General features: G+C 37.4%; 1 protein-coding gene and 1 long non-coding RNA gene across 2 annotated transcripts in view; both read left to right on the top strand.

The window, feature by feature from the left end:
- The window catches only part of LOC122682197 (tubulin alpha-1C chain-like), a 1,110,822-nt gene that overhangs the window by 899,232 nt on the left and 185,866 nt on the right, over positions 1 to 25,724 (top strand). The window lies entirely within an intron of this gene.
- LOC122682467 overlaps positions 1 to 25,724 on the top strand; it is a 32,260-nt gene that overhangs the window by 3,750 nt on the left and 2,786 nt on the right. Inside the window, exon 2 of the long non-coding RNA XR_006337389.1 lies at positions 23,943 to 24,032. This is a non-coding gene — a long non-coding RNA (uncharacterized LOC122682467). The remainder of the gene's footprint in view (positions 1 to 23,942; positions 24,033 to 25,724) is intronic.

Below are 25,724 nucleotides of genomic sequence, written 5' to 3'. Positions count from 1 at the left end.
ATAGTCAAGAAATAGCAAGTCACACTGAAGGTACAGGTATAGACACAGTATTTTAGTTTAAAATTTATGCCAAAGACTCCATTAAAAAACTACTAGAACTAATAAAAATGTTCAGTAAAGTTACAGGCTACAAAATCAATACACAAAGTCTGTTGCAGTTCCATTCACTGGCAATGTAATATCAGAAAGAGAAATGAAGAAAATAATCCCATTTACAACTGCATCAAAAAGAATAAAATAGGAATAAATTTAATCAAGGAGGGGGAAAACGAATATATTGAAAACTATAAAACATTAACAAAAGAAATGGAAGAAGACACAGATAAATGAAAACATATTCTGGGCTCATGGATTGGAAAAATCAGTATTCTTAAAATGTCCATACAATCCAAAGCAATCTAGAGATTCAGTGTGATCCTTATCAAATTCCCAATGGCATTTTTCAAAGGAATGGAAGTACTCTTAAAGTTTAAATGGAACCACACCAAAACCAAACCAAACAAACAAAAGAAAAACCCACAACTGAATAACCAAAGTAATCTTGAGAAACAAGAACAAAGCTGGAGACAATACACTCTCTGACTTTATATTATAAATCTTTTATAATTAAAACAATATGGCATTGGCCTAAAAATAGACATGTAGATCAATGGAACAGAAGAAAGAACCCAGAAATAAACCCATGCATAAATGGTCAATTAACTTATGACAAAGGTACCAGTAATATGTAATGGGGAAAGGATTATCTCTTTAGTAAATGGTGTTGAGGAAACTGTCTTACACCATAAACGAAAATTAATTCAAAGACATTAAAGATTTTAATGTAAAACCTGAAGCCATTAAACTCCCAGAAGAAAAAACACAGACAGTAAGCTCCTTGACAGGTCTGTTGATGATTTTTTGAATCCGACACCAAAAGCAAAAGCCACAAAATCAAAATTATATAGGACTACATCATACTAAAAAGCGTCTACACAGCTAAGGAGACCATCAACAAAATGAAAAGACAACTTACTGAATGGGAGATAATATATATCTGATAATGAGGTAATACCCAAAATGTATAAAAAAACTCATACAACTCAATAGCAAATAAAGGTCAGTTAAAAATAGGTTGAAGATTTGAATACACACTTTTCAATAGAAGACATACAGAAGGTAAACAGGTTCATAAAAAGATGCACAGCATTAATCATTCAGTTCAGTTCAGTCGCTCAGTCGTGTCCGACTCAGCGACCCCATGAATCGCAGCACGCCAGGCCTCCCTATCCATCACCAACTCCTGGAGTTTACTCAAACTCATGTCCATCGAGTCGGTGAAGCCATCCAGCCATCAGATCCTCTGTTGTCCCCTTCTCCTCCTGCCCCCAATCCCTCCCAACATCAGGGTCTTTTCTAATGAGTCAGCTTTTCGAAGGAGATGGCCAAAGTATTGGAGTTTCAGCTTCAGCATCAGTGCTTCCAATGAACACCCAGGACTGATCTCCTTTAGGATGGACTGGTTGGATCTCCTTGCAGTCCAAGGGACTCTCAAGAGTCTTCTCCAACACCATAGTTCAAAAGCATCAGTTCTTCAGCGCTCAGCTTTCTTCACAGTCCAACTCTCACATCCATACATGACCACTGTAAAAACCATAGCCTTGACTAGATGGACATTTGTTGGCAAAGTAATGTCTCTGCTTTTGAATATGCTATCTAGGTTGGTCATAACTTTCCTTCTAAGGAGTAAGCGCCTTTTATTTCATGGCTGCAATCACCAACTGCAGTGATTTTGGAGCCCAAAAAAAAGTCTGACACTGTTTCCAATGTTTCCCCATCTATTTCCCATGAAGTGATGGGACCAGATGCCATGATCTTAGATTTCTGAATGTTGAGCCTTAAGCCAACTTTTTCTCTCTCCTCTTTCACTTTCATCAAGAGGCTTTTTAGTTCCTCTTCACTTTCTGCCATAAGGGTGGTGTCATCTGCATATCTGAGGTGATTGATATTTCTCCCAGCAATCTTGATTCTAGCTTGTGCTTCTTCCAGCCCAGCGTTTCTCATGATGTACTCTGCATATTAATTAAATAAGCAGGGTGACAATGTACAGACTTGACATACTCCTTTTCCTATTTGGAACCAGTCTGTTGTTTCATGTCCAGTTCTAACGTTGCTTCCTGATCTGCATATAGGTTTCTCAAGAGGCAGGTCAGGTGATCTGGTATTCCCATCTCTTTCAGAATTTTCCACAGTTTATTGTGATCCACACAGTTAAAGGCTTTGGCATACTCAATAAAGCAACAATAGATGTTTTTCTGGAACTCTCTGCTTTTTCAACGATCCAGCGGATGTTGGCAATTTGATATGTGGTTCCTTTGCCTTTTCTAAAACCAGCTTGAACATCTGGAAGTTCACGGTTTATGTATTGCTGAAGCCTGGCTTGGAGAGTTTTGAGCATTACTTTACTAGCATGTGAGATGAGTGCAATTGTGCAGTAGTTTGAGCATTCTTTGGCATTGCCTTTCTTTGCAATTGGAATGAAAACTGACCTTTTCCAGTCCTGTGGCCACTGCTGAATTTTCCAAATTTGCTGGCATATTGAGTGCAGCACTTTCACAGATCATCTTTTAGGATTTGAAATAGCTCAACTGGAAATACATCATCTCCACTAGCTTTGTTCGTAGTGAGGCTTTCTAAGACCCACTTGACTTCATATTCCAGGATGTCTGGTTCTAGGTGAGTGATCACACCATCATGATTATCTGGGTCATGAAGATCTTTTTTGTACAGTTCTTCTTTGTTTTCTTGCCACCTCTTCTTAATATTTTCTGCTTTTGTTAGGTCCATACCATTTCTGTCCTTTATTCAACCCATCTTTGCATGAAATGCTCCCTTGGTATCTCTGATTTTCTTGAAGAGACCTCTAGTCTTTCCCATTCTATTGTTTTCCTCTATTTCTTTGCATTGATCGCTGAGGAAGGCTTTTTTTATCTCTCCTTGCTATTCTTTGGAACTCTGCATTCAAATGGGAATATCTTTCCTTTTCTCCTTTGCTTTTCACTTCTCTTCTTTTCTCAGCTATTTGTAAGGCCTCCTCAGACAGCTGTTTTGCTTTTTTGCATTTCTTTTCCATGGGGGTGGTCTTAATCCCTGTCTCCTGTACAATGTCATGAACCTCTGTCCATAGTTTATCAGGCACTCTGTCTATCAGATCTAGTCCCTTAAATCTATTTCTCACTTCCACTGTATAATCATAAGGGATTTGATTTTGGTCGTACCTGAATGGTCTAGTGGTTTTTCCTACTTTCTTCAATTTCAGTCTGAATTTGGCAATAAGGAGTTCATGATCTGAGCCACAGTTAGCTCCCGGTCTTGTTTTTGCTGACTGTATAGAGTTTCTCCATCTTTGGCATTAATCATTAGGGAAGTCCAAACTGAAACCACAATGAGATATTACCTCACCCGTGGTAGAATGTCTATATCAAAAAGACAAGAAATAACAAGTGCTGGTGAAATGTGGAGAAAAGGGAACACTTGTGAACATGTGTGGAAATGTTGAGAATCACTTGGACTACGAGGAGATCCAACCAGTCATTCCTAAAGGGGATCCGTCCTGAATATTCATTGGAAGGACTGATGCTGAAGTTGAAAGTCCAGTGCTTTGGCCACCTGATGCAAAGATCTGACTCATTGGAAAAGACCCTGATCCTGGGAAGGATTGAAGGCAGGAAGAGAAGGGGATGACAGAGGATGACATGGTTGGATGGCATTACTGACTTGATCGACATGAGTTTGAGCAAGCTTTAGGAGTTGGTGATGGATGGGGAAGCCTTGTGCTACAGTCCATGGGGTCACAAAGAGTTGGACATGACTGAGCAATTGAACTGAACTGAAGTTGATGCAACCACTGTGGAAAATAGTACGGAGGTTTCTCAAATAGTTAAAAATAGACCTACTATATGATACAACAATTCCACTTTGGGATATTTATCCAAAGAAAATGAAAACACAAGAATAGCAGTTGTTGTTGCTCAGTCACTAAGTCCTGTCTGACTCTTTGCAACCCCCTGGACTACAGTACACCAGTCTCCTCTGTCTTCCACTATCTCCTGGAGTTTGCTCAAATTCATGTCCATTGAGTCGATGATGCTCTCTAACCATCTCATGCTCTGCCACCCTCTTCTTTTGCCTTCAGTCTTTCCCAGCATCAGCATCATTTCCAATGAGTTGGCTCTTCACATCAGATGGCCAAAGTACTGAAGCTTCAGCTTCATCAGTCCTTCCAATGAATATTCAGGATTTCCATATTTAATATTGAATATTTAAATATCAATTGAATTTGAATCAGTTGAATCAAAGAACCAGGATTGACTGGTTTGATCTCCTTGCAGTCAAAGGAAATTCAAGAGTCTTATCCAATACCACAGTTCAAAAGCATCAATTCTTACATGCTCAGCATTTCCTATGGTCCAACTCTCACATCTGAACATGACTACTAGAAAAACCATAGCTTTGACTTGACAGACCTTTGTCAGCAAAGAGATGTCTCTGCTCTTTAATATACTGTCTAGGTTTGTCATACCTTTCCTTCTAAGAAGCAAGCATCTTTTAATTTTGTGGCTGCTGTCACCATTTGCAGTGATTTTGGAGCCCAAGAAAATAAAGTCTGTCACTGCTTCCACTTTTTTCCCCATCTATTTACCATGAAGTGATGGGACCAGATGCCATGATCTTAGTTTTTTGAATGTTGAGTTTCAGACTAGCTTTTTCACTCTCCTCTTTCACTTTCATCAAGAGGCTCTTTAGTTCCTCTTCACTTTCTGCCATTAGAGTGATAACATCTCCATATCAGAGGTTGTTGATATTTCTTCAGGCAATCTTGATTGTAGTTTGTGATTCATCCAGCCCGGCATTTCCCATGATGTAAGTTCTATGCAATACAAGTTAAATAAGCAGGCTGACAATATACAGCCTTGTTGTGGTACTCTTTCCCAATTTTGAACTGATCAGTTGTTCCATATCGGGTTCTAGCTGTTGCTTCTTGGCTTGTGTTCAGATTTTTCGGGAGACAGATAAGGTAGCCTGGTATTCCCATCTCCTTAAGAATTTTCCACAGTTTGTTGTGGTCCACACAGTCAAAGGCTTTCACATAGTCAATAAAGCAGAAGTAGATGTTTTTCTGGAATCCCTTTGCTTTTTCTATGATCCAACCAATGTTGGCAATTTGATCTCTGATTTTGATCAGGCAATTTTGATCTCTGCCTTTTCTAAACCCAACTTGTATATCTGGAAGTTGTCAGTTCACATACTGCTGAAGCCTAGCTTGAAGGATTTTGAGCATAACCTTACTTGGCTCAGATAATAAAGAATCTGCCTGCAGTATAGGAGACCAGGGTTCAATCCCTGGGTTGGGAAGATCCCCTAGAGAAAGAAATGGACAGTATTTTTGCCTGGAGAATCCCATGGACAGAGGAGCCTGGCAGGCTACAGTCCATGGGGTTGCAAAGAGCTGGACACAATGAAACAACTAATACTTCCTTACTAGTATGTGAAATGAGGAAAATCGTAGGGTAATTTGAACATTTTTTGGCATTGCCTTCTTTGGGATTGGAATGAAAACTGACCTTTTCCAGCCCTGTGGCCACTGCTGAGTTTTCCAAATTTGCTTCCACTAGCTTTGTTTGTAGTAATGCTTCCTAAGGCCCACTTGACTTCACACTCCAGGATGTCTGGCTCTAGGTGAGTGACCACACCACCATGGTTATCTAGATCATTAAGACCTTTTTTGTATAGTTCTTCTGTGTATTCTTGCCACCTCTTCTTAATTTCTTCTGTTTATATTAGGTCTTTGCCATTTCTGTCCTTCATTGTGCCCATCCTTTATTCCATATTGCAAAAGAAATTCTATGAAGATATTTAAAAATATTATAGAAGGAAATGCTAAACAAGTGCTATAATTGATCAAACATCTACACTTTTGTAGAAAACACCTTGTGATTTCTCTCCAGTACACAGCTGAATCAATTTCTGTATTGGTAATGGTATGTGTTGCTTTAAAAGAATTTATGTCAGCCACAAAGAGTGTATTTCTAATACATTATTGTCCTAACTTTAGATGATTGTGGCTTTGATAATATTCAAAAACAAACTTAATTTCATTTTATTCTAATGATGCTTGTACAGTAGTGGGAAGGAAATCTTGAGTAGTCACAGATTTGTTAGAAAATTTTCCTGAAGTCATTATTTGGCACTGTCATCAGTTGCAATTCAGTATCTGAAATAAAATAAGTCAGTCATTTAAAAATACTCTGGATAAAATGTATTCTATTTATCAACATTCTAATAAAAAGAAAATTGATTGGAGGGGGACTTCCTTGGTGGTTCAGTGCAGGGGGCCCAGGTTCAATCCCTGATCAGAGAGCTGAATCCAAAATGTCCCAGCTAGGAGTTTGCATGTTGCAACTAAAGATCCCATCTGTTGCAACAAAGATGAGAAATCCTGCATGCTACAGCTAAGACCTGGCACAGCCAAGTAAATATAAATATATATACATATAAAGAAAGATAGAGGCGTGTGTGTTTGGTTGGTTCACTGAAAGGATAGATAGACAGGAGAAGAACTATACAAAAAAGATCTTTATGACCCAGATAAAAGATCTTCACGACCCAGATAATCACGATGGTGTGATCACCAGCCTAGAGCCAGACATTCTGGAATGCAAAGTCAAGTGGGCCTTAGGAAGGATTACTATGAACAAAGCTAGTGGAGGTGATGGAATTCCAGTTGAGTTATTTCAAATCCTAAAAGATGATCTGTGAAAGTGCTGCACTCAATATGCCAGCAAATTTGGAAAATTCAGCAGTGGCCACAGGACTGGAAAAGGTCAGTTTTCATTCCAATCACAAAGAAAGGCAATGCCAAAGAATGCTCAAACTACTGCACAATTGAACTCATCTCACACGCTAGTAAAGTAATGCTCAAAATTCTCCAAGCCAGGCTTCAACAGTACAAGAACCATGAACTTCCAGATGTTCAAGTTGGATTTAGAAAAGGCAGAGGAACCAGAGATCAAATTGCCAACATCTACTGGATCATCGAAAAAGCAAGAGAGTTCCAGAGAAATATCTACTTCTGCTTTATTGACTGTGCCAAAGCCTTTGACTGTGTGGACCACAAAAAACTGTGGAAAATTCTGAAAGAGATGGGAATACCAGACCACCTGACCTGCCTCTTGAGAAATCTGTATGCAGGTCAGGAAGCAACAGTTAGAACTGGACATGGAACAACTGGTTCCAAATAGGAAAAGGAGTACGTCAAGGCTGTATATTGTCACCCTGCTTATTTAACTTAGATGCAGAGTACATCATGAGAAATGCTGGACTGGATGAAGCACAAGCTGGAATCAAGATTGCCAGGAGAAATATCAATAACCTCAGATATGAAGATGAGACCACCCTTATGGCAGAAAGCGAAGAACTAAAGAGCCTCTTGATGAAAGTGAAAGAGGAGAGTGAAAAAGTTGGCTTAAAACTCAACATTCAGAAAACTAAGATCGTGGCATCTGGTCCCATCACTTCATGGCAAATAGATGGGGAAACAGTGGAAACAGTGGCTGACTTTATTTTGGGGGGCTCCAAAATCACTGCAGATGGTGACTGCAGCCGTGAAATTAAAAGATGCTTGCTCCTTGGAAAAGGAATGACCTTGCTCCTTGGAAAAGAAAAGTTATGACCAACCTGACAGCATATTAAAAAGCAGAGACATTACTTTGCCAACAAAGGTCCGTCTAGTCAAAGCTATGGTTTTTCCAGTAGTCATGAATGGATGTGAGAGTTGTACTGTGAAGACAGCTGAGTGCTGAAGAATTGATGCTTTTGAACTGTGTTGTTGGAGAAGACTCTTGAGAAGTCCCTTGGACTGCAAGGAGATCCAACCAGTCAATCCTAAAGGAAATCAATCCTGACTATTCATTGGAAGGAGTGATGCTGAAGCTGAAACTCCAATACTTTGGCCACCTGATGTGAAGAACTGACTCACTTGAAAAGACCCTGATGCTGGGAAATATTGAAGGCGGGAGGAGAAGGGGACGACAGAGGATGAGATGGTTGGATGGCATCACCAACTTAAAGGACCTGAGTTTGAGCAAGCTCTGGGAGTTGGCGATGGACAGGGAGGCCTGGTGTGCTGCAGTGCATGGGGTCACAAGAGTTGGACATGATTGAGCGACTGAACTGAACAAAGTGTAGTTGGGCTATGCTTTCTTTAAAAATGTGGAAATTTTTCAAAAGAGCTTAACCCTAGAGGATAGGAGGTAGTAGTCATCGATAAAACCAGAAAGGTAAGCAGGGGCCAGGTTTTACCAGGTATTGAAAGACATATTAAGGAATTTGAAGTCTATTGTAGGAGAACTGGGGAGCCAATAAATGTTGTGCCTTAAAGTATGGATTACCTACCTCAGAATCAATTAGAAATCTTACTGAAAATCCCTACTCCTATATTCTACTCCAAACCTATTGAATCAAAATCACTGGGGTAAAGTCCTTAAATCTATGTTTTTTTTAAACAACAATGCCAAGTAATTTCTTACACATATTGAAGTTTGCACAGTATAGTGTTTGAGGCCAGGGAATGATATGATCAGATGAATATCAGGAAAGATAACCGGTTGCAACATGAAGAACAGTTTAGAAGGTGGCAAAGCTGGAAGCTAGGAGACACACTAGGTGACTGTTGGACTAGTCTAGGTAAGAGAAGTTGATGATCTTAACTAGATGAGGACTGGAGTTTGAGAAAAGATGAATTGGAGAAATGTGAATGTCAGATTATTTGGAAGATGAATTGTCAAGGCTTGACGATTTGCTCGAGTATGGAGATAACTTGTGAAACTGGATGACTGTCGGTGCTATTTCCTGATCTGGAGAATCCAGGAAAACTAGCAAGTTCCTCATGGTGATGGTGGGAGAGTAGAAAGCAGAAACCAAGTTCAACTGTGCACATGGGGACTTAAAAGGAGAGAGATCTAGTAGGCAGCTGGAGGATAGCTCCATAGTTGCTAAGGGAAATCTATTCATAAGATATAGCTATAGCAGAGGCAGATTTGCTGTGAAGCTGATGAAGTTAATCTTCAGGTCTCTTGCAAAGGCTCCTTTCATGGCTCTAAGACAAACCCTGAGAATTCTGTATTTGAAGAGCTATATCAATTTTCTTAAATTGTGCGAACTTAATTTTCTTAATTTCTTAATTTTCCAATTATATAAAAAGCCTCATGAAACCTTGAATCTTGTTTCTGAACTATATAGGTCAAAAATCATCAGCACACAGATGGTAACAAAGGGCCTTGAAAAGGATGAGATTACGTTAGGAGAATGTATAGAGTAAAACACCTCAGAGGTCTTAATATGTTACATGTTATTTTCCAGGAGTAACTATTATTTTAAATTAGATATAGAGAAAAATCAGGGGAAAATTTTTAATAATGTAAAAGGTTTGTAGTCATATGATACACTATGACTTAATTGAAACTAAAAGCTTTATGTATTTATATTAAAATATTATTTAAATTTGCCTTTTTGGGTAGGCCCATAAGGAATCATTCTGATAACCATATATGAAATAATTAAACTCTCTGAGTTTTTTTTCTAACTTTAAAAGAAGGGTGAAAATTTAAGAAATATTGTGGTTCTTATCTAAATATTTTTAGAATCCAATAAATATTTGCTAGGTAATAGATAATATATATGTCATATATAATATATAGATAAGTGTATCATTTATTCTTTGCCTTAAAAAAATCTATTCTAGTTGAGTCATTGGCCTTCTTTTCTTCATTCTTAAAAATTGTCAAGGAAAGGAAATCTTTAATAATGTTCCATGATCAGAGATCTCTTATGTCTAACCTAAATCTCTGATTCCTGTGAAGGAAGAGGACCATTTAAAAAAAATCAGCCTTATTGAGGTTATGTTTTACATACATTAAAAGTCATCAGTTTTAAGTATACATTTCAATGTGGTTTTGACGAATGTGTACAGCAGTGTAACCACCATGACCATGCAGATGTTTCTGTTACCCTTTGTATTCAGTCTCCCCCACAGTCTCTTACCCCTGCCCCAGGCAACCACTGATCTGTTTTCTGTCATTGCAATTTTTAAAAAAATATTTACTTATTTGGCTGTGCCAGCTCTTAGTTGGGACACGCAGGATCTTCGTTGCAGCATGGGAACCCTTAGTTGTGGTATGTGGCATCTAGTTCCCTGACCAGGAATTGAACTCCGTCCTCCTGCATTGGGTATACGGAGTCTTAGCCACTGTACCACCAGGAAAATGCATGTCATTGCAATTGACTTTACTAGAATTTTATGTAAATGTTCATAGTCTTTTGTGTCTGTCTCTTGCTTCTTTCACTTAATATAATGCTTTTGAGATTATCCATGTTCTCTCAGTGGTTCATTCCTTTTAAAACTAAGTAGTATATTGCATTGTATGGATATATCACAATTTATTGATTCACTAGTTATTGGACATTTGAGTTATTTCTAGTTGGAGCCTATTATGAATAAAACTGCTATGAATGTTTACATACAAGTTAAATGCCAGTCCATATTGACATTGTTTTTTATTTCTCTAGGGTAAATACTTAGGAGTAGAATCGCTTAGGAGTGAGTTGCATTGCAGTGTGCATTTAACTTTTTAAAAACCCACCAGATTTTCCAAAGTGAATGCAATATTTTGCATCCCCACTAGGAACGTGTGAGTTCTGGTTGCTCCTCATCCTCTACTGCACTTAGTATTGTTGATCTTTTTAATTTTAGTTGTTCTAGTGGGTGGGATGATACTTCATTGTGGTTAATTTGCATTTCCCTAATAACTAATGATGCAAATCATTTCATGTGCTTATTTGCATTTCATATATCTTTGTTGATAGAGTATCTATTCAAATCTTTTGCCCATTTATTAATTGGATTATTTGTCCTATTGAGTTGTAAAAATTATTTATATATTCTGGATACAAATCTTTTATCAGATACATGCTTTAAAAGTATTTTCTCCCAGTCTGTGGCTTATTTCTTAATTTTTCTTAAGTGTCTTTCAAAAAGCATATTTTTTTCTTTTTGGTTTTTCTTTTATTTCTCATATGTTTTTTATTTTATTCATATTTTTAATTGAAATATAGTTGATTTATGATATTAAATAAGTTTCAGGTGTATAACATAGTGATTCCCAATTTTTAAAGGTTATACTCCATTTATAATTATTTTAAGGTATTGGCTATATTCCCTGTGCTGTACAATATATCTTTGTAGTTTATTTATTTTATACATAGTAGTTTGTAGCTCTCAATGCCCTAACCCTGTCTTGCCCCTCTCTACTTCCGTCTTCCCACTGGTGACCAGCAGTTTGTTCTCTATATTTATGAGTTTGTTTCTTTTTTGTTATATTCACTAGCTTTATTTTTTAGAGTCCACATATAAGTGATAAAATATTTGTCTTCTCTGTCTGACATTTCATTAAGCATAAAAACCTCCAAGTCCATCCATGTTCTTTTGCAAATAGCAAAATTTCATTCCTTGTTATGGCTGACTAGTATTCCAGTATATGCATATTTATATATATATATATATATATGTGGCACATCTTCTTTATTCATCTGTTGATGGACACTTGGTTGCTTCCATATCTTGGCTATTATAAATAATGCTGCTATGAATGTTAGGATTCAATAGTGTTGTTGTTTTTTTTTTAATATATACCCAGGGGTGTAATTGCTGGGTCATATGGTAGTTCTGTTTCTAGTTGTTTGAGGAACATCCATCCTGTTTTCCACAGTGGTGCATCAGTTTACATTCCCACCAGCAGTGTTCGAGTGTTCACTTTTCTCCATACCACCAACATTTGTTGTTTATGATCTTTTTGATAATAGCCGCTCTGATAGATATGAGGTGATATCTCATGGTGGCTTTGATTTGCTGTTTCTGTGATGATTAGTGATGCTGAGCATCTTTTCATACACTGTGGTCATCTGTATATCTTCTTTGGAAAAATGTCTATTCAGGTCTCCTGCCCTTTTTAAAAAATTGATTTATTTTTTAGATGTTGAATTGTTTAAGCTATTTATGTATTTTGGATATTATCCCCTTATCAGTCATATCATTTGCAAATATTTTCTCCCATTCAGTAGGTTGTTTTATTGATGGTTTCCTTTGCTATGCAAAAGCTTTTAAGTTTAATTAGGCCCCATTTATTTATTTTTGTTCTTGTTTCGCTTGCCTTAGGACACAGATCCAAAAAAAAATATTGCTGTGGTTTCTGCCAAAAAGTGTTTTGCCTATGTTTTCTTCTAGGAGTTTTATGATTCCTGGTCTTTCATTTAGGTCTTTAATTCATTTTGAGTTTAGTTTTGTATATGATTTGAGAAAATGTCCTAATTTTATTCATTTACATTTAGCTGTCCAGTTTTTCGAGCATCACCTATTGAAGAAACTGTCTTTTCTCCATTGTATATTCTCAGACAAGGAAAAGAAATAAAAAGAATCTAAACTGGAAAGGAAGAAGTAAAACTGTTGCTATTTGCAGAAGACATGATACTACAGATAGAAAATCCTAACAATGCCACCAGAAAATTACTGGAGCTCACCAATGAATATGGTGAAGTTGCAGAATACAAAATTAATATACAAAAATCTGTTGCATTTTTATAAAGTAACAGTGAACTCTCAGAAGGAGAAATTAAGAAAACAATTCCGTCTGCAATTGCATCAGAAAAGAATAAAAACCTAGGAATAAACCTATCTAAAGTGGTAAAAGAGCTGGACTCAGAAAACTATGCTGATGAAAGAAACTGAGGATGACACAAACTGATGGAAAGACATACCATGCTCAGGGATTGAAAGAATTAATACTGTTAAAATACCCATATTACTCAAGGCTATTTACAGTGGCTTTTTTTCACCAGTGGCTTTTTTCACAGAACTAGAACAAATCATTTAAAAAATTGTTTGGAGGCAAAAAAGACTCATAATAGTCAAAACAGTCTTGACAAAGAAGTACAGAGCTGGAGGTATCACATTCCCTGGCTTCAGACTATTCTACAGAAAGCAGAAGTTTTAAGTTTTGATGAAGTGCAGTTTATAAATTTTTTTCTTTTACAGCTTTGTGGTTTTTTGAATTCTGTCTAAGAAATGTTTGTCTAACCCAAGGTTTTAAAGATTTTTGTCTATGTTTTGTAGTTATAGAAATTTTATAGTTTCATCTCTTACCGATTATTTTATGATTCATTTCAGGTTAATTCTTTGGTGTACAGTGTGAAGTAAGGGTAAAGGTTTTTCCATGTAGATATCTAGATATTCCAGCATCATTTGTTGAAAAGGTTATCCTTTCCCCCATTGAATTACACTGGGCCTTTTTTTGAAATTTAATTGAATATATTTGTGTTAGTCTATTTTTGGACATTCTATTCTATTTAACTATATGTCCATGATAATCTTTTAGTAATGAAAATAATTGCTGGTGAAAACTATTCTGAAGTTATTCTTGGATATTATGAGGCAGGGTTGAACTCTATACATGTGAAAAATTTGTATTCTTCCCAGACACCTAGTACTCTAACTGAAAATGTATATGTGTATTTAACATATTTTTCCATAAATGAATATACATTTTTTATGTAAAAGAATTAGGCATTTTTTGTTTGCTTAGAGCTAACTTTTCCCAGAGTATAAAAAAGAGAGTAAAATAAATTCTTGTCATGTGGAAATCTTTACAATAACCAAAACTATATTCTATTAAGGAAAAATGAAAAAATATAGAAAAGTTCAAAGAATAAAGCAGAATAAATCTGCTCTTTGGGAATAACAGCAGCATCAATTCAATTCACTTCAGTCGCTCAGTTGTGTCTGACTCTTTGTGACCCCATGGACTGCAGCACGCCAGGTTTCCCTGTCTATCACCAACTCCCAGAGCCTACTCAAACTCATGTCCTTCGTGTCGGTGATGCCATCCAGCCATCTCATCCTCTGTCGTCCCCTTCTCCCACCTTCAGTCTTTCCCAGCATCAGGGTCTTTTTCAATGTGTCAGTTCTTTTCATCAGGTGGCCAAAGTATTGGAGTTTCAGTTTTAGCATCAGTCCTTCCAATGAATATTCAGGACTGATTTCCTTCAGGATTGACTGGTTGGATCTCCTTGTAATCCAAGGGACTCTCAAGAGTTTTCTCCAACATCACATTTCAAAAGCATCAATTCTTCAACACTCAGCTTTCTTTATGGAGAAGGAAATGGCACCCACTCCAGTATTCTTGCCTGGAGAATCCCGTGGACAGGGGAGCCTGGTGGGCTGCCGTCTATGGGGTCGCACAGAGTCGGACACGACTGAAGCAACTTAGCAGTGGCAGCAGCAGCTTTCTTTATAGTCCAACTCTCACATCCATACATGACTGCTGGAAAAACCATAGCTTTGACTAGATGGACCTTTGTTGGCAAAGAAATATCTCAGCTTTTTAATATGCTGTCTAGGTTGGTCATAACTTTTCTTCCAAGGAGCAAGCGTCTTAATTTCATGGCTGCAATCACCATCTGCAGTGATTTTGGAGCCCAAGAAAATAAAGTCTCTCACTGTTTCCAGTGTTTCCCCATCTATTTGCCATGAAGTGACGGGACCGGATGCCATGATCTTAGGTTTCTGAATGTTGAGTTTTAAGCCAACTTTTTCACTCTCCTCTTTCACTTTTATCAAGAAGCTCTTTAGTTCTTCTTCTTTCTGCCATAAGGGTGGTGTCATCTGTGTATCTGAGGTGACTGATATTTCTCCCGTCAATCTTGATTCCAGCTTGTGCTTCATCCACCCCAGCATTTCTCATGATGTATTCTGTATATAAGTTATATAAGCAGGGTGACAATATACAGCCTTGACGTACTCCTTTCCTGATTTGGAACCAATCTGTTGTTCCAAGTCCAGTTAAATACTACAAATCAAGGAAGGGGATTTTCTGACTTCTGCTTCCAAGCAATTTCAGTAAATAAAGGAGGAAGTTATTTTCCTTTTTTAAAAAACTTGTTGTTAGCAGGATTAGTGTACTTCCTTTCACTGTTTTAGGATTTAAAATACATATACACTAATGTTACTGAACTTCATAAACCTTTGGGATTTTTGTCAGATTCCCAGGTTGCTGAGTGTTTCAGTAAAAAGTCACTCTGTTGTGGAAATGTTCCAGAGCCAGGGAGATGATGCATTACCAAAAGGGAGGAGAATGCCCAAACATTAACAATTGACTTTGAGGGATCCCTTGCTCTGGTGAAATAAGCATAGGATTTGGAATCAGAATACATTTGCATTTCATCTCTTTGACTTCTTAACATGGTGTGGGGGCAGGGAGTGGTTTGCTCACATTTCTTAACTTCTTTAAGTCTCAGCTTCTTCTTTGGCAGTAATACTTGGCTGACAGTGTTGCCATGAGGATGAAATTAAATGACCTAGTATTTTGCTTAGCATATGCTCCACATTCAGTAAATATCATATCCCTTTCCCTTTTCTCTCAGTCCTCCTGCATTTAGACTGAGAAGTTTTCTGGGAGTCAACTGCATACCTCACAGCAGAGGCTAATTTGTTGGTTCTTCCTCATTTTGGGGGAGGTAAAAGATGGATAGAAGTTTGAAAAGTACTGGGGAACAGGAGAACAGATGAGCTTAGGGATCAGACTCTAGGATAAGAAACTAGTTCAGCAGGAAGTGTGTGCTGTCAGCCCCTTAAGGATCATATGCTCAAGGTGTCCAATCCCATCTCACATGTTTAATACCTCAAATGTCACTTGCTGGTAGAAGACTCTCTGGGGAATTCTGTGAGAACAGTACCCAGCTGTAGTGGAAGGCTGACCTGAGAGCACCTTTTAGACTTTCTCTGTCCTTCTTTGTCCTCGTGTAATTTAGTTGTGTCCTCTCTTGCTTCAACTTTTAAATTCAAAGACACATTATTAGTGTTTGTCACCTTAAATTACCAGATTCTGGCCCTCTTCATCGCCTCCCACCTTTAGCCTATGAAAGAGACAGTGGCAACACCTAATGTAAGCTGTTGCTGATTCTTCCTCCCTGCTTCCCCACACACCTGCCCTTTCACTTTCATTTCTAAAGCAGGAAAAATCTTTTTTCAAAATGCCCCAGCTCTTAGCAAACAACACATCCCCAGTTATATGTGCAAATATCTTAATGTGCGTTGGGGATATTACATAAAAATTCTCAATTTTTATTTTGAGAACATAGGCCAAAACTGAAAACACTCTCAATTAATTAGTCTGATTAGACTGACTGTTATGTCTGTACCACTACTCCAATTCTGTGATGTCTGTATCACTATTCCAATTCTAATGAACAAAATGAAGATTAGAGTTTCTATATTGTTTACACACTGTATTAGACCTTGTGAATATAAAAAGTACAAGATTTATACCTCATACTTAAGTGACAAGGAAGGCATTTAAGATTAGAATTCAAAGTCCCTAATTCTGTTTTTCTGGCATGTACAAAAATTCTATTGTATAGCATGTTGGATCTATCTCAAGCATAAAAATGCACAGACTTTTCTTATTCTGTATATAAAATATATTTTTATATATGTACATATATTTAACTTAGACTATAACACCTATCAAATAATATTTCATTGAGTTCCAAAAAGTTCATTATTTTTTATAGATTTTTAAAATATTTATTTTTGACTGTACTGGGTCTGTTGCTATGTGCAGGCTTTCTCTAGTTGCAGTGCATGGTCATCTCATTGAGGTGGCTTCTCTTGTTGTGGCACGCAGTTCTAGAGCACATGGCCTTCAGTAGTTGTGGCACATAGGCTTAGTTGCCCTGTGGCATGTGGAATCTTCCTGGACCAGAGATCGAACCTGTGTTCCCTGCATTGGCAGACAGATTTTTAACCACTGGACCACCAGGGAAGTCCAAGCTCATTCTTTCATCTGCTTCTTTTTTTGATGCATGAATTTGAGCCTGCTTAGATACATATACCAACTTTTTTTTCACTTTCTGTTACAGTATCACTCAGATGTAGCATCATCAATAGTAAGAAAAACACTGCCATTATCACTCTTTTCTGTAGAGTTCTAGTTAGAAGAAATAATTAAGAGTCTTAATGTTTAAGCCATTGCTACATGGATATTTTGGTTCATGCTACTGAAAGCACAAATAAAGAAATTCAGTCTATAGTTAAAGCGTCTAACCTAGATGACTTTATTTAGGTATTCTTCCAGATTTTCGAAGACTAAATTATTTACATCTTATGTAAACATTTCAACAAAATAGAAAAAGTGGAAATACTCTCCAACTCTTTCCATGAGACCATGATAGCCATGATACTAAAAATTTTAGTCCTTCTAATGAATATTCAGGATTGATTTCCTTTAGGATTGACTGGTTTGATCTCCTTGCAGTCCAAGGAATCACTCTAGAGTCTTCAACACCACAATTCAAAAGCATCAGTTCTTCGGCATTCAGCCTTCTTTATGGTCCAACTCCAGTAGTCATCCATACATGACTACTGGAAAAACCATACACTATACAGACCTTTGTTGGCAGAGTAATGTCTCTGCTTTTTGATATGCCATCTAGGTTTGTCATAGCTTTTCTTCCAAGGAGCAAGTCTTTTAATTTCATGGCTGTAGTCACCATCTGCAGAATTTGGAGTCCAAGAAAAAAAAGTCTGTCACTGTTTGCATTGTTTCCCCATCTATTTGCCATGAAGTGATGGGACCAGATGCCATGATCTTAGTTTTTTGAATGTTGAGTTTTAAGCCAGCTTTTTCACTCTCCTCTTTAACCTTCATCAAGAGGCTTTTTAGTTCCTCTTCACTTTTTTCTGTAAGGGTGGTGGCATCTGCATATCTAAGGTTATTGATATTTCTCCTGGCAATCTTGATTCCAGCTTGTGAGTCGTCCAGCCTAACATGTCATATAATGTACTCTGCATATAAGTTAAATAAGCAGGGTGACAGTATACAGCCTTGATGTACTCCTTTCCCAATTTGGAACCAGTCTATTGTTCCATGTCCAGTTCTAACTGTTGCTTCTTGACCTGCATACAGGTTTCACAGGAGGCAGGTAAGGTGGTCTGGTAATCTCATCTCTTGAAGAATTTTCCACAGTTTATTGTGGTCCACACAGTCAAAGGCTTTTGTGTAGTCAGTGAAGTAGGAGTAGATATTTTTCTGGAACTCTCTGGCTTTTTCAATGATCCAATGGATGTTGGCAATTTGATCTCTGGTTCCTCTGCCTTTTCTAAATTCAGTTTGAACTGGATCTGGGAGTTCTCAGTTCAAATACTGTTGAAGAATTGCTTGGAGAATTTTGAGCATTACTTTACTAGCATGTGAGATGAGTGCAATTGTGTGGTAGTTTGAACATTCTTTAGCATCACCTTTCTTTGGGATTGGAATGAAAACTGATCTTTTCTGGTCCTGTGGCCACTGCTGAGTTTTCCAAATTTGCTGGCATATTGAGTGCAGTACTTTCACAGCATCATCTTTTAGGATTTGAAATAGTTCACCTGGAATTCCATCACCTCTGCTAGCTTTGTTCGTAGTGACACTTCCTAAGGCCCACTTGACTTTGCATTCCAAGATGTATAGCTCTAGGTGAGTGATCACACCCTCATGGTTATCTGGGTCATAAAGATCTTTTTTGTATAGTTCTTCTGTGTATTCTTGCCACCTCTTCTTAATATCTTCTGCTTCTGTTATGTCCATACCATTTCTGTCATTTATTGTGCCCATTTTTGCATGAAATATTCCCTTGGCATCCCTAATTTTCTTGAAGAGACCTCTAGTGTTTCCTGTTCTATTGTTTTCCTCTGTTTCTTTGCATTGTTCATGTAGGAAGGCTTTCTTATCTTTCCTTGGTATTCTTTGGAACTCTGCATTCAGATGGGTATATCTTTCCTTTTCTCCTTTGCCTTTACCTTCTCTTTTCTCAGCTATTTGTAAGGCCTCCTCAGACAACCATTTTGCCCTTTTGCATTTCTTCTTCTTGAGTATGGTTTTGATCACCGCCTCCTGTACAGTGTTATGAACCTTTAACCGTAGTTCTTCAGGCACTCTATCAGATCTAATCCCTTGAATCTATTTGTACTTCCACTGTATAATCATAAGGGATTTGATTTAGGTCATACCTTAATAGCCTAGTGATTTTCCCTACTTTCTTTATTTTAAGCTCTTAGCAAACTAAGAAGAAAACTTTCCTAATCTGTTAAATCTACAAAAAACGTTAAGTGAAAATCATTTTCAGCATTAAAATGTTATAAGAATTCTCTCTAAAACCAGGAACAAGGGAAGGATATCTACTATTTTGCCACTTCTACACAGAACTGATTCTTTTGAACTGTGGTGGTGGACTCTTGAGAGTCCCTCAGACAGCAAGGAGATCAAACCAGTCAATCCTAAAGGAAACCAGTCCTAAAGGAAATCAGGATGAATATTGGAAGAACTGAAGCTGAAGCTTCACTACTTCGGCCACCAGATACAAAGAACTGACTCATTGCAAAAAACCCTGATGCTGGGAAAGATTGAAGGCAGGAGGAGAAGGGGATGACAGAGGATGAGATGGTTCGGTGGTATCACTGATTCAATGGACATGAGTTTGAGCAAGCTCCAGGAGTTGATGATGGACAGGGAAGCCTGGCGTGCTGCAGTCCATGGGGTTGCAAAGAGTCGGACATGACTGAGTGACTGAACTGAACTGAAGCAATATTTTATAGATAAAAGTCCTAGACAGGGGAGTAAGTCAAGAAAAAGAAATAAGAGATAGGAATAAATCTAACAAAATATGTGGTAGATACAAGGAATAATTTTAAAATTTATTGAAAACATTAAAGAAACATTAAAGAAGCTAAATGAATAGAGAAGTATACCATGTTTACATGTAGGAGGACTCAGTGTCAAAAAGATACTAATTTTTCCAAATGTATCTGTAAATTCAATGCAGTCTAATAAAAATCCCAACAGTATTTTCCTAGAAACTTGACAAGTTGATTTCTAAAATTTATAATAATTAATATACAATATGGTATTCTTGGTACTAGTATTGGTCAATGAAATAGAGTATAGGGCTTAATAACAGATTCCTACCTAAAAGGATTAATTTGATATATGATTAAACATTACATTTCAGATCACTGGCTGATGAGGTAGTCAGTAATAAGTGTTGGGATAATTGGCTTTTCATATGGAAAGATAGGAAATAGTATCCTATTCACATCAAAATAAATTTCAGGTTCCGTAAAGCCCTAATATAAACATCTCTACAAAGCAGAGAATAGGATTTAGAGCTGAGCGACAATAATTCAATAACTGGGGCAGTACATTCCACCTGGTACCAACTGGTACCAGTACATTTTATCTTTCTTCTAGATCATGTGTGTGTGTGGTTAGTCACTCAGTCATGTCCAACTCTTTGCAACCCCATGAACTCCTTTGTCCATGGGGATTCTCCAGGCAAGAATACTGGAGTGGGTTACCATGCCTTCCTCCAGGGAATCTTCCTAATCCAGGGATCAAACCGAGGTCTCCTGCATTGCAGGCAGATTCCAAACCCAGGTCTCCTGCTTTGCAGGCAGATTCTTTACTGTCTGAACCAGCCAATTTCACTATGTCTTATCTTTCATCTTGTCCTCCCCAGTCCATTTTCTATACCAGTAGAGTATATGCTCTAAAATGAAAATTTTCTTGTTACTCCCCAGCTTAAAATCCATTCATGGCTTCTCATTATCCTCTGTATAAAATTTAAAACCCTCAATGTGGCCTGGCATGCTTACATCTCTAACCTCATCTCTTAGTTCACTACCCTCACTCTCCCTTCCCTGCAGGGTAGGTTCCAGCTCTTTTGAACTTTAGATCTTGAAGTACAATACTGTCTGGCCTCTGGATCCTCTCATGACAGGCTCTTGAACTGGAGTACTTTTTCTTGCCATATTTCACTTGATTAAATCTTCTTCCTCATTCAGTCCCATCCTAGGGGTCATTTCTCTGGTAAACTTCCTCTAACACTCTAAACTAGATTAAGCATCCTTTCTAAAATCTCCAGTATTAACCTCTAAGTTTACCTATTATTATCATATCTATCAAATCATATGATAAATGCTTGTTTGTTCCCTTACTGATTTCTTCCAGTTCATGAAAGCAGGGGTTGTTTATCTAATTGACCACTATTACATCACAAGGGCTTAGCACATTGTTGTATAGGCATTCAAATACTTATTAAATTATCTCAAATATAATTTCCTTATTCTTTTTCTTTCCTGCCTACCTATCTGTAATATGACTTTGAAGTATATACATATTTATTATTTTATTTATCAAAAAAATGTTTGTTTCTAGGGAATTCCCTAGAAATCCAGTGGTTAGGACTCCATGCTTCCACTGAAAGGGATACAGATTCCATCCCTGGTTGGGGAATTAATATCCTACATGCTGCATGCAGCACAGCCAAAAAAAAAATTTTTTTTTTTAAATTTTACTTCTAGTAATGTTTTCATGATAGCTAAATCCACTAGCACCATGGGTCAGCAAACTATTTCTATAAAGGATCAGTTAGTAAATATGTTAGACTCTGTGGATCACAGCATCTATTGCTGCTGTTTCTACTTCTTCCTCTTCTTTTGCTGTTAAAATTCTTTAAACATTTAAACAGTAAAAACTATTTACTGTACAAAATAGGTCATGGGTCAGATTTGGCTCACATGTTATAGGTTGCCAATCTTTGCACTAAAATACAATTTGAGTGCTATAGATTTTGTTAAAATTAACTCAGCCAATTGAGTCATTCATTGCTTTTGTAACTTGATGATTTAGATTGAATATTTCTATTGCCACTTCAGAAATTGAAAACTGAAGCAAAGAAGGATTAGGTGACTTACCTCAGATCATACTTTCTGTGTAGTAGAGTTCAGACATGTTGTTCTCATGTATCATATGTGTCTTAAATCAGTCCTAAAATATTCTACCTTTGTAAATAAACTGGTAGAAGTGGAATAAAAGGAACTAAGAGTTTCAGTTATTCTAATGGTCAGAAATATTATTAACATTTTTTAGATCCTAACATTGAAGGAACACCCCAAAACTAGGTCCATTGGATAAGAGGATTGTGTCAAATATTGTATGATTAAAGCATGTTGCTTTAATAGAAGGACTGATGCTGAAGCTGAAGCTCCAATATTTTGGCCACCTGATGCGAAGAACTGGCTCATTGCAAAAGACCCTGACGCTGGGAGATTGAAGGTGGGAGGAGAAGGGGACGAAGGACAGAGGATGAAATGGTTGCATGGCATCACCCACTCGATGGACATGAGTTTGAGCAAGCTCCAGGAGTTGGTGATGGACAGGGAAGCCTGGTGTGCTGCAGTCCGTGGGGTCACAAAGAGTCAGACACGATTGTGCAATTGAACTGAACTGAAAGCATGTTGCAATAAATATGTCATGATGCCTTCCCAAGGGGTGAGAAAAGGTTAGCAATCTCATCCAGGCCATAGCCTTATGCAAACTGACCTCATCTAGAAAGTAAACTATTTATTCCAATCATTTAGAAGTGATGGAAATTTGTGACAATTGAATTCTGGCAGTTGGTTCTAAGTAGTGATCTACAGAATCTTTACCTTAAAAGAAGTCCCAGATCTTCCTTTCACTGGGAGATGTTTTTTTCATTAGATTTATTAGTGAAGTGAAGTCTTTCAGTCATGTCCAACTCTTTGCGATCCCATGGACTATACAGTACATGGAATTCTCCAGGCCAGAATACTGGAGGGGGTAGCCATAACCTTCTCCAGGGGATCTTCCCAACCCAGGGATCAAACCCTGGTCTCCCGCATTGCAGGCAGATTCTTTATTAGATTTATTAGAGAAGTATAGAATTGTGTTTTAGGGTTGCTTGATTGATTTTGTCTTTTAAGTGTTAGGCAATGCCAGGATCTTTGGTAAACCAGAGTTTTCAAATAGAAGATGAATTAGAGCTATGAACTCCAATTAGTTCATTTACCTAAGAGAACTGGAAGACAGTGCTTTAGTTTCAGCACTCTTGTAATTAAAAATTAGTACTTGAAATGAAGGCTGACCGTAATTCTTATCTTGATTTCTATTAAGTTGTTCATTTGTTGAATAGATAAACTAGATAGAAAAGAAAGGAAGAAAAGATATAGTCCTTCATAAGTAGCTTTTATTCTAGGTGGAGATAATCACCACTTACTTACAAGAAAGACTTTATACTTATCCTCTCATTTTGTCCTTTGCTTGAGGCTCTTCATCAAGGCAAAGCCCTTTAAACTCAAGCAGGACCAAGTCCAAAATCTTAAATTGCACTATCCTTAAAAGGTCTTTGTCTTCCAAACAAGTCAGATAATGTTGGAGCTTTCCATTAGTGAGTCATGCTGACTAAACATAGTTTCTGTGTTTTTCTTGCCATAAACTTTTAATCTCTTTCTTTCCTATTGAATAGCTCTTGTATAGAGTATTTTCATGATTTAAGACATTTCTGTGATCTAGGCATTGACAGCAGACTATATGATCAAAGAACAGCTTTTTATTTTAGTAGATAATCCAAATTTTTACTTTTGGTGCACTGTCTGTGGCAATTTTAAAACATTCACAAATTCTTTGATATTCCTTCTTTCAAAAGGTAGGATCCCTCCCCTTGAACATGGATAGTACTGAGGGCCTTGCTTCTAATGAATAGAATGTGGCAGAAATGACAGTGTGGCATTTTTGAGACTAGGTCATAAAATGTGGCTTCATCCTTTCTGTGGCTTGTGGCTTCATCCTTTCTGTCTCTCTCGAATCATTAGTTCTGGGAGAAGCCAGATACCATGTCATAACGATACTCTAGAGGGTCTGTGGAGAGATCTACATGACTTCAGCCAACAATCATGTGAGTGAGCTAATTTGAAAGCAGATCCTCAGGCAACATCTTTTTTTTTTTTTTTTTCCCCTCAGGCAACGTCTTGACCACAACCTCCTGAGAGACCCTGAGCCAGGACCAGCTAGCTAGATGCCAGTGAACTCCTGACCCACAGAGATTATGAGGTAATATGTGTGTGTTGTTTTAAGCCACTAAATTTTGGAGGTAATTTGTTACACTGACATACCATCGTGTAATATTTTGTAGTAAAAGTTTTGATAAACCTTTTATGTCTTATAGATTAGCCAACCAACATTGTTTTTAGTTCTCCTAAAATCTTACTTTTTTGTCATTATTTCTTTGGACTATCTTGGACTGAGAGATATTCATTAAAATTATTATAATAGCATCATTAGCATTTTTCTGTTTCTCCAAACTTCTCTTGTAGTTGCTACTTTACAAAAGTTGTTGTTGTATTATTTGTTGCATGGATATTCATGACTATTATATCTTCATAGTGAATTATAGCTTTTAGCACTATGAAGTGTTATTTAATGCTCTTTTTTTTTTTGCTTGAATATTGCCTTGTCTGGTATTATAACCACTGATTTTAAAATTTGCTTTTACCCAGTACCTCTTTGTTCATTCTTTTAGGTTCTCTTATATAGAGCCAAGAATTAGGTTCTATTTTGTGAGTCAGCCTGAAAATCTTTTTCTTCTTTTAAGTGCTTTAACCCTACACACACACACATACACATGACTGCTATGTTTGATCTCAGTTATGTCATCTTTATAAATATGAAAAGTCCATGGTCTTCCAGAAAACTGTGTTCAATTTTCTTTGCTCTTTGTTTTTCTCTTGATATTTATTTTTTGTTCTAATGATTCCCTTTATACCAGTACTCATATTACACCTTGGTACTTTTTTCTTTATACATTATTGACTATTCGTTTCCAGCTGGGAGCACTAATGGAAGAACTTGAAAGCACCTTCTCTTTCCTCTGTGCCCTCCACCATCCACTTTTAGCTGTTAGTGTTATTTTTCTTGATGTTTATTCTTGTGTTCCTAAATATGTTTTGGTTCATATGATTCAATTTTGGCCTTAAATGACATTCCTTTTTTAAAAAAGAATTTTTATTTATTTATTAATTTTTGGCTGTGCTGGGTCTTCATTGCTGCACACTTTTCTCTAGTTGCAGTGAGCCTGGCTACTCTCTAGTTGCAATGCGTGAGTTTCTAATTGCAGTGGCTTCTCTTGTTGCAGAGCACAGGCTCTAGGGCGCACGGGCTTCAGTAGTTGCAGCTCCCAGGTTCTAGAGCATAGGCTCAATGGTCATGGCACATGAGCTTAGTAGCTCCAAGGCATGTGGGATCTTCTCGGCCCAGGGATCCAACCTGTGTCTCCTGCACTGGCAGGCAGATTCTTTATCACTGAGCCACAAGGGAAGCCCCTAAATGACATTTTTAAATCCCACTTTTAACCTTTTAGACAATCAGTGAGGTTATTCTACTTTTTCCTCATTCCCCCATCTCTCATTTTTTTTTAGTTCTGACTATATTGTCAGAGCATGTAATGTTTATGTACTGTTCTTATTCTCACCTTGGTTTTAGCCTTAGATATATATCCAAATAGATCCATTGAACACTACCAGTCTCTTTGCTGAAGTTTTCTCAGGCCTCTCTTAGTTGGGAGCACTTTGTCCTCAGGAAGGACTCCTAAGTATAATAGTCCCAAGGTTTAGCATGCTGAAATTTTTTTTCCCCTAAAGCCTTGCTATTTATGAGACAGTTTGTCTACATTAAAAGTCCTTGGTACACATTTTTTCCCCTTGATTATATTGTAGATGTTGCTTTACTGTTTTCTGCCTTTGAATG

The sequence above is a fragment of the Cervus elaphus genome, chromosome 3 (assembly GCF_910594005.1).
Source record: "Cervus elaphus chromosome 3, mCerEla1.1, whole genome shotgun sequence".
NCBI classification, from domain to species: domain Eukaryota; kingdom Metazoa; phylum Chordata; class Mammalia; order Artiodactyla; family Cervidae; genus Cervus; species Cervus elaphus.
Note: the sequence above shows the minus strand (reverse complement) of the source record. Positions and strands in the feature narration are given on the sequence as shown.